Source organism: Onychostoma macrolepis, chromosome 16 (genome assembly GCF_012432095.1).
Source record: "Onychostoma macrolepis isolate SWU-2019 chromosome 16, ASM1243209v1, whole genome shotgun sequence".
In the NCBI taxonomy this organism is placed as follows: Eukaryota; Metazoa; Chordata; class Actinopteri; order Cypriniformes; family Cyprinidae; genus Onychostoma; species Onychostoma macrolepis.
In genome coordinates, this window is record NC_081170.1 from 26308205 (window position 1) to 26321799 (window position 13595).

Below are 13595 nucleotides of genomic sequence, written 5' to 3' on the forward strand. Positions count from 1 at the left end.
TTTTTGATTAAAGTAATCCAAGTGTCAAAACAACAACAAAAATAATTTTAAAGACACATATGTGCATATATATACATGTAATCACCCCATGGGATTAATTATTTTTGCACTTGTATATTTGATAAATCAAATAGGGTCCCATGTGCAGCCCATTTTGAGCCCATGCACACATTTCCCATTAATTACCCAACTGGGAACCACATGGGGAGTCCACCTGGGTTCACCCAAGTGGGCCCCAGATAAGATGCCCACCTGTTCACCCATCTGGGTCCTAGCTGGGTCACCCAAGTGGGCCCCAGATAAGATGCCCACCTGGGTTCAAGTGGGCCCCAGATAAGATGCCAACCTGGGTTCACCCATGTGGGTCCTAGATGGGCCACCCAAGTGGGCCCCAGATAAGATGCCCACCTGGGTTCACCCATGTGGGTCCTAGATAAGATGCCCACCTGGGTTCACCCATGTGGGTCCTAGCTGGGCCACCCAAGTGGGCCCCAGATAAGATGCCCACCTGGGTTCACCCATGTGGGTCCTAGATGGGCCACCCAAGTGGGCCCCAGATAAGATGCCCACCTGGGTTCACCCATGTGGGTCCTAGCTGGGCCACCCAAGTGGGCCCCAGATAAGATGCCCATTTTGAGCCCATGCCCACTCTGTACCCCTGTAGCCCATGTGAAACCCATGTGGGCCCCACATTAACGTGTTTGCTGGGCTGGGACCCGACCCGGACCCGGGTCCTCGGGTCTCGGGATCCTCCGTGAAGACCTCTAGTTGGGAGATTTTAATAGCTTTGTAAAGGTTTTGTCAATGGGTTAGACGCAGTGGCGGTTCTACATTGAATTACTCCCCGGGCGAGACCCCCTCTGAGCGCCCCCTCTTTATGTTCAACTTTTTGATTATTTCCTTCATTTTTATTAAAAAATAAATGCTTTTCTGATGTGATTTGAAATTTAAAAAGGGAGAAAAAGTTCGCCAAAAGGCAGATTCGAACCCCGGTCGATCGTGTCAAAAGAACTGTAACGCAAACTTTACCATCTGCACCACTGAATCTGACAACTAGTAACCGTCTTTTGCATATTTGACTATCCCAATCATACATTTGTGGGTGGAGTTAATGTAAATAGCCTCTGCCAGCAACATAACTATTTGCACTTAAATAGACACTCCGATTTTTTTTTTTTTATATTCCCAACAATTAAACAGTTGCCCACATAAAAAAACAGGGGGTGCTACAGCACCCTCAGCACTTCCCGCGCCCCTGGGTGTGACTGACTTTAGCCCACTTGTCCCACTAATTTGAGAGAGGTGAACTGTCCCCCGCGGCCGCACCCCCTCCACTTTCCACTTCTCACACAGCTTCTGTGCTCGGTACCTTCTCAACAAGCAGGGGCGCCAATTTGCCAATTCCCCGCACAGTTATACGATAGATAATATGATAGATAATAGAAAACCGCTTAGCGGCGCAGATGATTTTTTTTTTTTTCCAAGTGCTTGTGCCGCCCCCCACGTGTCATGAAAAAATGCCGCCCCGGGCGGCTGCCCGTTCGCCCATGCCTAAAACCGCCACTGGTTAGACGAATTGATTTAGCCTAAAATATGTGCTGTAAATTTACTGTTAATCGGTGACGTCACTTAAAGGAGCATGTATTAACTGAATCTAGTTAAAACGTGATTTGATATTTAATGGCAAAAAATTATTGATAAAAATTGTTCTGTGGTTTCAGGAGTAACACTTCTACAACAGAAGAGAAGCTCCAAGATATCTAAATTTCTGAAGGAAGCTGCTGACAGAGATGTGGGAAAGATGTGGCATGAGAAAGCTCATTTAATCACTTCATATATGCAAATGTGTAGTGAAAAAAATTTATAGCACCATGCATCTTTTACAATTCTTTATTAAAGTTATTTTAAGAAGGTTTTGACATCCAAACATGAGTGAGTGATGTTAAAATGTATTTTATTTCTGTGATCATCATTACTCTTCAGTTTTACATGATGATTATTCAGAAATCATTCTAATATGCTGATGTGCTGCTCAGGAAATATTCCGGATTCGTATATTTTGTTTTGTGTTTTGTGTGTATTATTCAGGATTCCTTAATGAACAAAGTTTAAAATGAACAGTATTTATTTGAAACAAAAATATTTACTCTTACTTCTCATCAATTTAATGTATCCTTGCTGAATAAAAATGAATTTATTAAAAAACCTCACTGACTGTAAACTTTAGAACAATATTGTACAATAACATTTAAAGGTCTGGAGTCTATTTAACAATGAATCCTGAAAAAAAAAAAAAAAAGTTTACACTAAAATGTTTATCAGCACATCTTTTTTATATTGTTAATAATCAGAAATGTTTCTTGAGCAGCAAATCAGATTTATTTTTGAAGGATCATGTGACACTGAAGACTGGAGTAATGATGTTAAATTCAGCTTTGATCACAGCAATACATTACAATTTTAACATATTCAAATAATAATAATAATTAAAAAAACAGTTCTTATGAATTGTAATATCATTTCACAGTGTTATTGTTTTAACTGTTTTTTGAGTTGTGAGTATAAGAGACTTCTTTCAAAGATGTAAAAATCCTACTGACCCCAGACTTTTTAACAGTTGTGTAAATTAGTTATGTTATGATGTTCCTCCCACTTCAACAATACTGTGGCATATGTACACTGTAAAAAGCCAATTAACAAAATGTTGAAAGGGCAAAAATATTTGGTTACACTTTATTTTGATAGTCCACTTTAGACATTCTACTAACTATAAGTAACTTTGTAACTACGTGTCAACTAATTCTCATTAATTTGTAACTACATGTCTACTAACTCTCAGTAGGGTAGGTTTAGGGTTAGTAGAATAAGTTGATATATACTTGTAAAGTTTCTCATAGTCAGTATGTTGTATGTTGTGGACCCATCAAAATAAAGTGTTAGAAGTTATTAAGCAGAGAGTCTACTAATACTCTAATGACTACTAGTTGACGTGTAGTTGCAAAGTTACTTACTGTTAGTAGAATGTCTAAAGTGGACTATCAAAATAAAGTGTTACCAAATATTTAAGTTGAACTCTTTTTATTGCTTGTGCTTAGTTGAGAAGACATATTAAGTCTGCACAAATATATTAAAAAAATATTAAATGAATGGTTATTTTCAAATCCAGTCAACATTCAGAATGCTAAATGTTGACTAAACTAATAAAAACAAATCCAGCCAACACAGATCATTCCGCACGTGCACGAGCCTGAGTGACTTCGCAGGAGAAACAGTGGGCCATCTTGTCAAGTTCATGAGTCAGGTGAGTTGCACTAAATAAAGGTTATTTTTTAGACTAAATTTAACGAGAAAATCATGCAACATATCCAATTTTTTGGAGTAGACATTTAGAAAGTGTTTTATGAGTTGTTAAAAAGTTGATATAAGACAGTGTATGTCAAGTTCAGGCATCAAGTAAGTCAAGTGGCACTGAATAAATATTTGTACTTAACGTTATACTGCATTTATAAAAACGTATATTATAAAGGTGTAAATGTTTTATTTAAAATGTATATATTTATACACAAGCGTACAACATAAATAAAAACATTGAATAAGCGTTGTATGATATGTTATGTCTGAGGGAAATTTAAGTTAAGGGAACGTGCTCTCACCTTGTTTAATCCATAAAACACAATGTCAAAAGCTGTGTTACTATAATGAATTCTTGTCTCGTGAATGGCGCTTAGTAAGAAAATGAACAACTGAATCATTTCACGAGGCCGTTCAAAGCATCTCAGTCAGTTCTAGGTTAGTGAATCACTAGATCGTGCACACGAGTTCCTGCACAGGGAAAGACCGTGGCTCAGTAAACACTGGGACAACTGATCAATCAGTTTGTAAAATGTCACCATTGGTATTTATCAACAACAGGCAGGACCGTTATATTATGATATTATTTTATGATATTATTTTATGCTATTTAAGGTAACTTAGCCCTATAATATGAAATGTACATGTTCTATTACAAATCCAGTCAGCATCAATGCTCCCTGTTGTGCAATGGATGGATTTATGCCAAAAAAATAATGGTTTCAACTTCTGTTTCATCACAAATTGACTTAATTAACTGATATTGATACATTGTAAGTGATTTAAAAGGCATCATTTAATTTTTTTAACTTAAATGTACTTTTCTTTCTCCATCAGGGTGTGGCCAAAGGTTTCATTGGTGCTTTGTAATCACTGCAAGATCTCAGATAGTTTTTGAAACCATGGTAAAGTTTGTAGTTACTAGGTTTACTACTATGCTGTAGTAAGACCATGGTTATGGTAGTTACTGTGAATTTACTACAACAATCATAGTTAAACCATGGTTAATTTTGTGGTTGACTTTTGTACGGACATATGTGAACTGAATGCTTCTATTTGAAAGTCACATTGGATAAAACCATCTGATACATATACTGTAAATGCATTTGGCCAAAGGTTTCATTGGTGCTTTGTAATCACTGCAAGATTTCAGATGCAACCCAGTATGTTCTTCCAAGGCACCAAACACCAGACTGCTCCACTGCAACTACATGCCATGCTGGTTTCGTCTGGCCAGAGGAGAACTGCCCCTCGACTGAGCCTGGTTTCTCCCAAGGTTTTCTACTCAGTTTCTGTCACCGATAGAGTTTTGAGTCCTTGCCGCTGTCGCCTTTGGCTTGCTTATTTGGGGACGCTTGGCTGATTGCATAGACTATTGGAAGAGAGCTGAACTGAATGATGATTTCATTGAATCATCAATGAACTGACTTTGACTGGATAAATGACTTGTTAATGTCCTCTTGCATTATTAACAAACTATTTTCCTGTTTGACTGTAAAGCAGTTTTGACACGATCAGTATTGTATAAAGTGCATTATAAATAAAGGTGACTTGACTTGATTTTATATACTGTAACGCCTGGTTTATTTATTTATTTTTTTTTTTGTGACTTCTGCCTCATTTTAAAGATGTACAGTAATTGTGAACAGTAGTAATATTTGTAAATGTTTGTTTGCTAACATTTTGTTTAGGTTGTTAACGTTTAAACTGAATTTTGCAGTTGTATTACAGATGTAATGTTTGTCAGCTGGAGCTTTAAAGGTATAGTTCCCCAAAAATGAAAATTTGCTGTTAATTTACTGACCCTTAGGCCATCCAAGATGTAGGTGACTTTTTTTCTTTAAGCCTGTATGTTTAGTCTGTATGACAAATGTTATAAATGGAGATTGTTATTAAATAATGGCTATTATGTGTTGTAAATTGTGTGTTTTTCGTGATTGATAAACACCAGTTAATCATTTTTAATAATTTTGTTAAACTATAAAAAATATATGTTTTAGTTCCCCCGCAATTTCTTATGATGCCCAAATAATAAATCTTAGTTGAGGTAACATATAAAACACATGGAGTAAAGTGTTACATTTTAATTGACATAACTTGCTGTAGTCTTCTAAATGTTTGACCAATTAAAACATTTTATTTGAATGGACAATAAAACTACTTTTTAGAGTGTAGACTGTGTCTGTTCCCTGAATACTGAGGACAAATTATATGCTTACTAAGGGATGTAGCATAAAATCAGATTGCGATTTAACCAAATTATAGCAAAGTAAGCTAAATTATGTCACAGAACTCTGGACTATTGGTAGTACCCAGAATATCAAAGTCCAGTAAAGCAGGCATAGATTTTTCGCATTTTACTCTTAAATTCTCAAATAGCCTTCTGATAATGTTTGGGGCTCAGACACACTCTCTCTCTGTTTAAATCTAGATTAAAAATACATCTTTTAGCCAAGCATTCACATAACAACTCATAACCTTGTACTAGTAATAAATGTGCATGATCATCTTTTGCCTGAACTAATAGGAATAGCATGTATGCTAATTCTTCTCCTTTTGTTTTCCTGTTTCTATCTCTCAGGTTTCCCATCCCAGTGTTACCACAGCTTGGATCCAGCCTCACTTGTGGTTACTTCAGATGGTGCCATCACTCATGAACACCCCAGATGATGGCAACTATAGATGAACATACCAACCTGACAAATGTTATGTATTGTAATCACTGCCTTAAAGCATACGTTGAGTGATTTTCAACCCACTTTGTATTGTTACTATGATGGTAATATATGTGAACGAACCATGTTTGATCTTTCTCTGAGTTCCATGAGATATTCCCATTTATTTGTCAGTCAAATATTTTGCATTATCTGAATAATGTTTATTTACATATTACAGACTTTGTGACAGTATGAAGTGGATTTAAATTCCCCGAACCTACACTGTAAAAAATGATATGATGAAAAAGTCATGACAACTTATGTTTTAAAGTTACTTTAACTCATAAAAATAATTTAAGCAATTTCAACTTTTTTTTGTTATGCTAGATTCAACTTGATTTTTTAAGTCAGTTTAATGTTATTGAAATTCAAGGAGACCAATTTAATTCAGTGAACTTAACATTTTAAGTTCTAACTTACTGGCACACTGTAAAAAAAAAAAAATTTGAGCCAACTTAAAAGTTTGCTCGACTTATTTTTGTGCACTGTAAAACCCGACAAGTTAGGTTAACTCAAACTGTTTGAGTAAACTTATTGCCTTAAACCATTTAAGTTTTTAAAACTAACAATTATGAGTGCTCTGAACTTATTTCAGTTGAGTTCACTAAAATAAGATATACATTGCAATTAAGTGATTAATTGAGTAATAATTGAGCATTAGTGATGAACACTTGCTGTTAACAAACATAATCACTGAAGAAAAAGAAACACAAGAACAACTAACTTTAGTCACAGCCTTAGATGAAATCAACTGAAATAAAATACACTAAATCTCTCAAGACCTGATTAAACAACCCCACAAACAGCATCACCAGCTCCACTTATTAATAATCAGACTGACTTTATTTCTGTCAGACATCTACAGAAGATCTTATTGAGAATTAACTAAGGTTTAGATGTTCATTTATTGTTTCAATTGAAGTAACCATGTTAGAGATCAGTGCCTGCTTTAGTTGGGCTCTTGACTTGACTTTTTTTTTCCTCCTCTTTTTCTCTGGCTGTTGTAACCATGTGTTTCTCAAACATATTTGTTATAACTTGAAAGCCCAGTGAAATGATCAGTAGTTGGTTGTTATATGTTTATAATGACAATCGTCTGTTAGCGAATTGATCTCATTGCGTGTCTAATCTCTGATTAAATGGATGTTGTTTTGATTATAGTAAAAGTGATTCTAAGAGCCAGTGGTTCTGTGACAGTCAGTTAATAGAAAGGACAAACAGTTTGTCCACAAAAAGTTTTAATCTATGGTAGCAACTAGACTCACACAGACATCAAGAATCAGCTTGTGAACCTCAACAATGGTATGAAACAAGAAAAAAAAGAAAATTCATGCTGCAATGCATGCTGGGTACTAGCATAGTACAAAACTCATCCATGGATCCCAGCATGCATTGCTGCATGATTTTTATATGGTCACCATTGTTGAGGTTCACAAGTGATTACTTTTTTTTTTAAACTTGACATGATTAGTTGAAACAACTAATACTGAAAAGTCCAATCAACTTACAGAGAGCAGTTCAGCGCCAGTCAGGATTTTACAAAGTGAGTTGAAATGACTTGTATTTGTAATTTGTTTATACTTAAACATTTAAAGCAGCTACAAAACTTACGCTTTTAAGTTGAAATAGGTGGAAATTTTTTACAGTGTACCCTTTAATGGTTGTCCCTTTAACTGAACATGACTTTGAACACATAACTTGTATTATCTTAGAATTATTGACATATAGACATTAATTTGTTGCCAGAAGATGCTCCCCATTGAGTCACAGTCACCTCAGGCTGGTGATAGGAATTTTTTTTTTTTTTTTTTTAAACCTTGAAATTTTCTAAAGCTGCTTTGATTGTGAAAAGCATTGTACCCTTACAACAGTTAACCATGTTTTTACTATGGTAAAACTAGTAATCATAACTGTAGTAATCAGGGTTTTTTAGTTTTTCTCAAACTAAGGTTTTGATATCATGGTTCTACAATAGTGATATTTTAGTAATGCTTGCTTAAAACTGTGGTAACCATAGTTTTTGAAACCATGGTAAAGTTTGTAGTTAGGTTTACTACTATGCTGTAGTAAGACCATGGTTATGGTAGTTACTGTGAATTTACTACAACATAGTTAAACCATGGTTAATTTTGTGGTTGACTTTTATGGACATATGTGAACTGAATGCTTCTATTTGAAAGTCACATTGGATAAAACCATCTGATACATAAATGCATTTGTATGTTTAATCTGTTCACTGAAAATAAATTTTCAATTGCCATTGTACATTGTTTTTGATCCATTATTGTGTTCAAGGACATTTTGGTTAGCGTAATCGAACTGATTATGAACCACAGACCGACCGTGGACCGCCAGTAAACAGTAATTATTATGGTCCGCTTGAATAACGATGAGCAAAACGCCTGTGAACCGCTGGTCTCATGTTAGCTGGGGCCTGTCTGAACCACGGACCTTACCCAGCAAATGACCTGGCGGTCCACCAGCGTTTTTTGGGCGGCACAAATTCAGCGGCTTAATGGTCGGACCACCGTCGGCACACCATCGGCGAGCCGACCAATCTAAAAACGCTGTCGGTCAGCCGGCGTTTTTTGGGTGGCACGCCATCAGCGGTTTGCCGCGGCTGGGCCTCCGTCGGTGCACCAGTGGCAAGCGGTTCTGTGCCGTGTTTCTACTGAGCTCTTACATGACATCTTTGTTTTATAAATTATATATATTACATTTATGTTTTACATTACATTTTTACAGTTAAAAGGAATCTGAAGCACTGAATAATATGAGGACAAATTATATGCTTACTAAGGGATATACAATAAAATCAGATTGCGATTTAACCAAATTATAGCAAAGTAAGCTAAATAATGTCACAAAGTACCCAGTATAGTACCCAGAATATCAAATTCCAGTAAAGGAGGCAGAGCTTTTTCGCATTTTACTCTTAAACTCTCAAAATAGCCTTCTGATAATGTTTGGGGCTCAGACACACTCTCTCTCTGTTTAAATCTAGATTAAAAATGCATCTTTTAGCCAAGCATTCACATAACAACTCATAACCTTGTAATCTAGTAATAAATGCACGTGATCATCTTTTGCCTGCAATAATATGAACATCATCTATGCTAATTCTTCTCCTTTGTTCTCCTGTTTCTATCTCTCAGGTTTCCCATCCCAGTGTTACTACAGTTTGGATCCAGCCTCATGTGGTTACTTCAGATGAAAACCCCAGATGATGGCAACTATAGATGAACATACCAACCTGACAAATGTTATGTATTGCAATCATTTCCTTAGAGTATACGTTGAGTGATCTTCAACCCACTTTGTATTGTTACTATGATAGTAATATATGTGAACGAACAAGGTTTAATATTTCTCTGAGTTCCATGAGATATTCCCATTTATTTATCAGCCAAATAATATTTTGCATTATCCAAATATTGTTTATTTACATATTACAGACTTTGTGGCAGTATAAAGTGGATTTAAATTCACCAAACTTACCCTTTAATGTTTGTCTGTTTAACTGTACATGACTTTGAACACATAACTTGTATTATCTTAGAGTTATTGACATATAGACATTAATTTGTTGCCAGAAGATGCTCCCATTGAGTCACAGTCACCTCAGGCTGTTTATAGGAATTTTGTTTTTTGAAACTTTGAAATTTTCTAAAGCTGCTTTGATTGTGAAAAGCAGTGTACCCTTACAACAGTTAACCATGTTTGTACTATGGTAAAACTAGTAATCATAACTGTAGTAATCAGGGTTTTTTTTAGTTTTTCTCAAACTAAGGGTTTGATATCATGGTTCTACTAAAGTAATATTTTAGTAATGCTGGAGTAAAATTGTGGTAACCATAGTTTTTGAAACCATAGTGAAGTTTGTAGTTACTATAGGTTTACTACTATGCTGTAGTAAGACCATGGTAGTTACTGTGAATTTACTACAACAATCATAGTTAAACCATGGTTTATTTTGTGGTTGACTTTTGTACGGGTACAATACTCGAGCCGCATATAACATTATGCCGAGTTCACACTGCACGATTTTAGCCCGATTTTTCACTCGCCGACAGGTTTTGATAAATCGCCGACAAATGCCCGACATCGGAGGCAAATCGGAGCTCGTTCACGCCAGTGAGAATCGCGCAGTGTGAATTATCACAGACGCGATCTGAGAGAATCGCAGACACGTCGCCGACGCCTGTGAAATATTTGGCATGCTGAATTATCTGGAGCTGTCGGCGATTCACAATCACGCTGTGTGCAATGATTTCTGACTGAAAACTACATCACGATGACCTTCAGCCATTGAGAGACAAAGATACAGGACAGAGGGAAGTTCAGTGAGGAGTTATACCATATCAGTATTTTAATATGTACAATTATATCATACAGAAACGAGCACAAACGCTTGACCAGCCGCAACATCAGCATAACAGTTACTGCAAATTATTATTTACCACTCTTTGCAGAACACAATCCCTGCATCTCCCTCCTGCATAATCTGACAGACGTCTTTCTTTTTGCAGCTGGAAATCAGCGCACAGACAATTTGCTGGCTATATTTTTTAATATTTCCAGTCTCGCTCGAGAACAACGGTCTGACACATGCAGGTTCTCGCGTTATTTCCTTATCACTTCTCGCGTGTGTTTTGTTGTGAAACATAGTTTGCGGATCAGACAGCGTTGTCGGCGATTCTTCCTATTGTGAAATCGTGCAATGTGAAAGCCCCTGTCGCCGATCCATCGTGCAATGTGAACACAGCAGCGACTGAATGCTACCCCAGATAGTCACGCAGTGTGAAAACAACAGCGATCCGACGAGTTTGAAAATCGTGCAGTGTGAACTCGGCATTAGAGAAACCTAGAAACTCTAGGAGTAGTAAAGAGAAACTCACCTGTGTCTATCTAGTCATGAAGATATATTTCAACTTCAGTAGGCTTTAACAGCTAACGTTACTTGAGAGTGAACTGGGCCAAAATACAAAAAGTTAAACATATGTGATGATATATTATTTGAATATGTATGTATCATGGGCATGGCCAAATAGTTATTTTAAAGTATATACATCCTGTAAATTATGTAAGTTAAGTTCACAATACACATACAGTACATGTGAATAGTTTCTAGAAATAAAAATACCAGAAATTAATTTTGAACTTTCTGTATTTGATTATTATTTCTTACTAAGTTCTTAGAAAGTCCAGCCACTATCAATCACAACAATGTATATTACAGATGATTAAGCATATAAATCGTCAGTTTGTTGTTTTACACACATACACACAGACATTATTTCATAGTTGTGACATGCATAAGAAATCTTTAGACACGTAACACAAACCATAATCCATAACAACAAAAGACAATACTTTATTTAACCTTTTCTGATAAGAATTGTGTGCTGCAAACGCGAGCGTCAGTCCGCTCGTTTTATCTCGTTTAAACACGGCTGTCGTCGGTTGTCTGGCAGAGGCAGCAAGTATGCGATAAAATTTCAAATCGGAGCCTGTACTACGTACTACGTCGATTCTTGCATCCAACATCACATCAAGATGATATTTTAAGCTCATGTAGCCGAATCTGCGCTGGTTTGAATGGGCCGCCTCCAGTTTTCCCTTTGTTTTGCCTCCAGCTAGCGCGGTGACGTAATAGTGACGTCGGCGCAAAAAGGGTAGAAAATTAATTTCATTGTTTGTTTCCGGTCGGAGCTTCTAGCCACAACGTATTGACCGTTTCTCAAACGGAAGGCTGCATCCTCCGGAGGTCGCATTTGTAGGCTGCATACGTCATCAAGCCTGGTTTTCGGTTAACTGAGCATTACATTTGCGAGTCAAACGCATATTACAACATTTTACACATAACTAAGAATAATGGTCAAATTTATAACTTAATATATACTAAAATAAGATCTTCTTTGTGATGTATGCAGCCTACAAATGCGACCTCCTGAGGATGCAGCCTTTCCGTTTGAGAAACGGCCAATGTGTAGCGTTGCCTGCGCGTTTCTCAGCGCGATTGACCATTCAAAATCATTTCTTTCTCTCTGTGTCTTTTGTTTTTGTTCCGCTGTGGCGGATTTTGAGTCTGTTTGTTTGCTTTATTATACAACATTTAAAACAATTGTACAAGAAAACCCCATATTGACTTTCGTGGTCCACGGACCACGAACCATACATGATTTCAAAACTGCCGAGGATATACACAAAAAAAAGCCTTAGGTTTATTACAAGAAGCAACCCTTGCAATTCATATATTTAAACCGTATACAATGTGAAGAGAGAGAAAGACAATTCCAAAATAAAAAAATATTATTTTAGATTGTATTGTCATAATATATATACAGAGCTGGGTAGTAACTGATTACATGTAATCTGGATTACGTAATCAGATTCCAAAAATTGAGTACTCGTAATTAGAGTAAATTACATTTTAAAATCAGACTAGTTACTTTTTTATGGATTACATATTCACACAATAGCAATAAATTATTCATCATTCATTGATTCTCCCTATTTTTTTCTTTTTCATCTTTAAAATTTTCCTTTCTAAAATAGCCTATCGGTTATATACATATAGAGACAGGACCTATCTCTAGGGCTCATAATTGACATTATTTGGTCTTATTATCTTACTATTAATTGGTCTTAATAGGGAGCCAGTGCAGTGTTGACAGAATCGGGCTAATGTGGTCATACTTCCCGGTTCTGGAGTTTGTTTATTAAGAGTGCAGAGCAACCACCCAATAAAACATTACAATAATCTAACCTTGAGGTCATGAACACATGAATTAATGTTTCTGCATTTGACATTGAGAGCATATCACTGCAATCATTGCAAGAATTTTACAAGAGTATTTTAAACCAGCAGTTACGTGCTCTTAATGGGGTCCCGAAGACACACACTACTCTCAACCAGTGGTCAATGAGAGTTGTTCAATTTTGCCCAGCATGTTACAGTCCCTCTTAGCTACTACAGAGGACTGGCCTAACAATCTGGTACAGCAGGTTATGAGACATACTTAGGTGAGTTAACAGATAACCTAAATGTTTGGATCCAGTAAATGGAGATAAATGTCTGGGTATGTAATAGCAACTCATGCTTTATGCTCCAGAGCATAATGCGAACAATATTGTATTTTATACTGAAGCTCACATATCATGAATCTACAATCAGCCATATTATCTCGCAAGCACAGGTTGCATTTTATGCTTTTTAATTTAGAACTAGAATCAAACAATTGAATTCTTGTTCACAGTAAGAAAAACTGAAGATTAAAAATTAAACCGTAAGAATATAAATTATTGCACAACCACTAGTTAAGTGGCGATATGCCCTAAAGAATGTAATTCGCCATTAAATGAAAGAACAAAGACTCTTATTAGTGCCCGTTTCCATGGTGACTCACTGACTTTGGCATTTTGTTGCTAACGTCTTGTGTGTTCACCATGAACATACTTCGTAGAACTAGTGGCAACAACTGCCTCGAAAAATTGCTTGGGAGATGCGCACAAGACTTAAACATC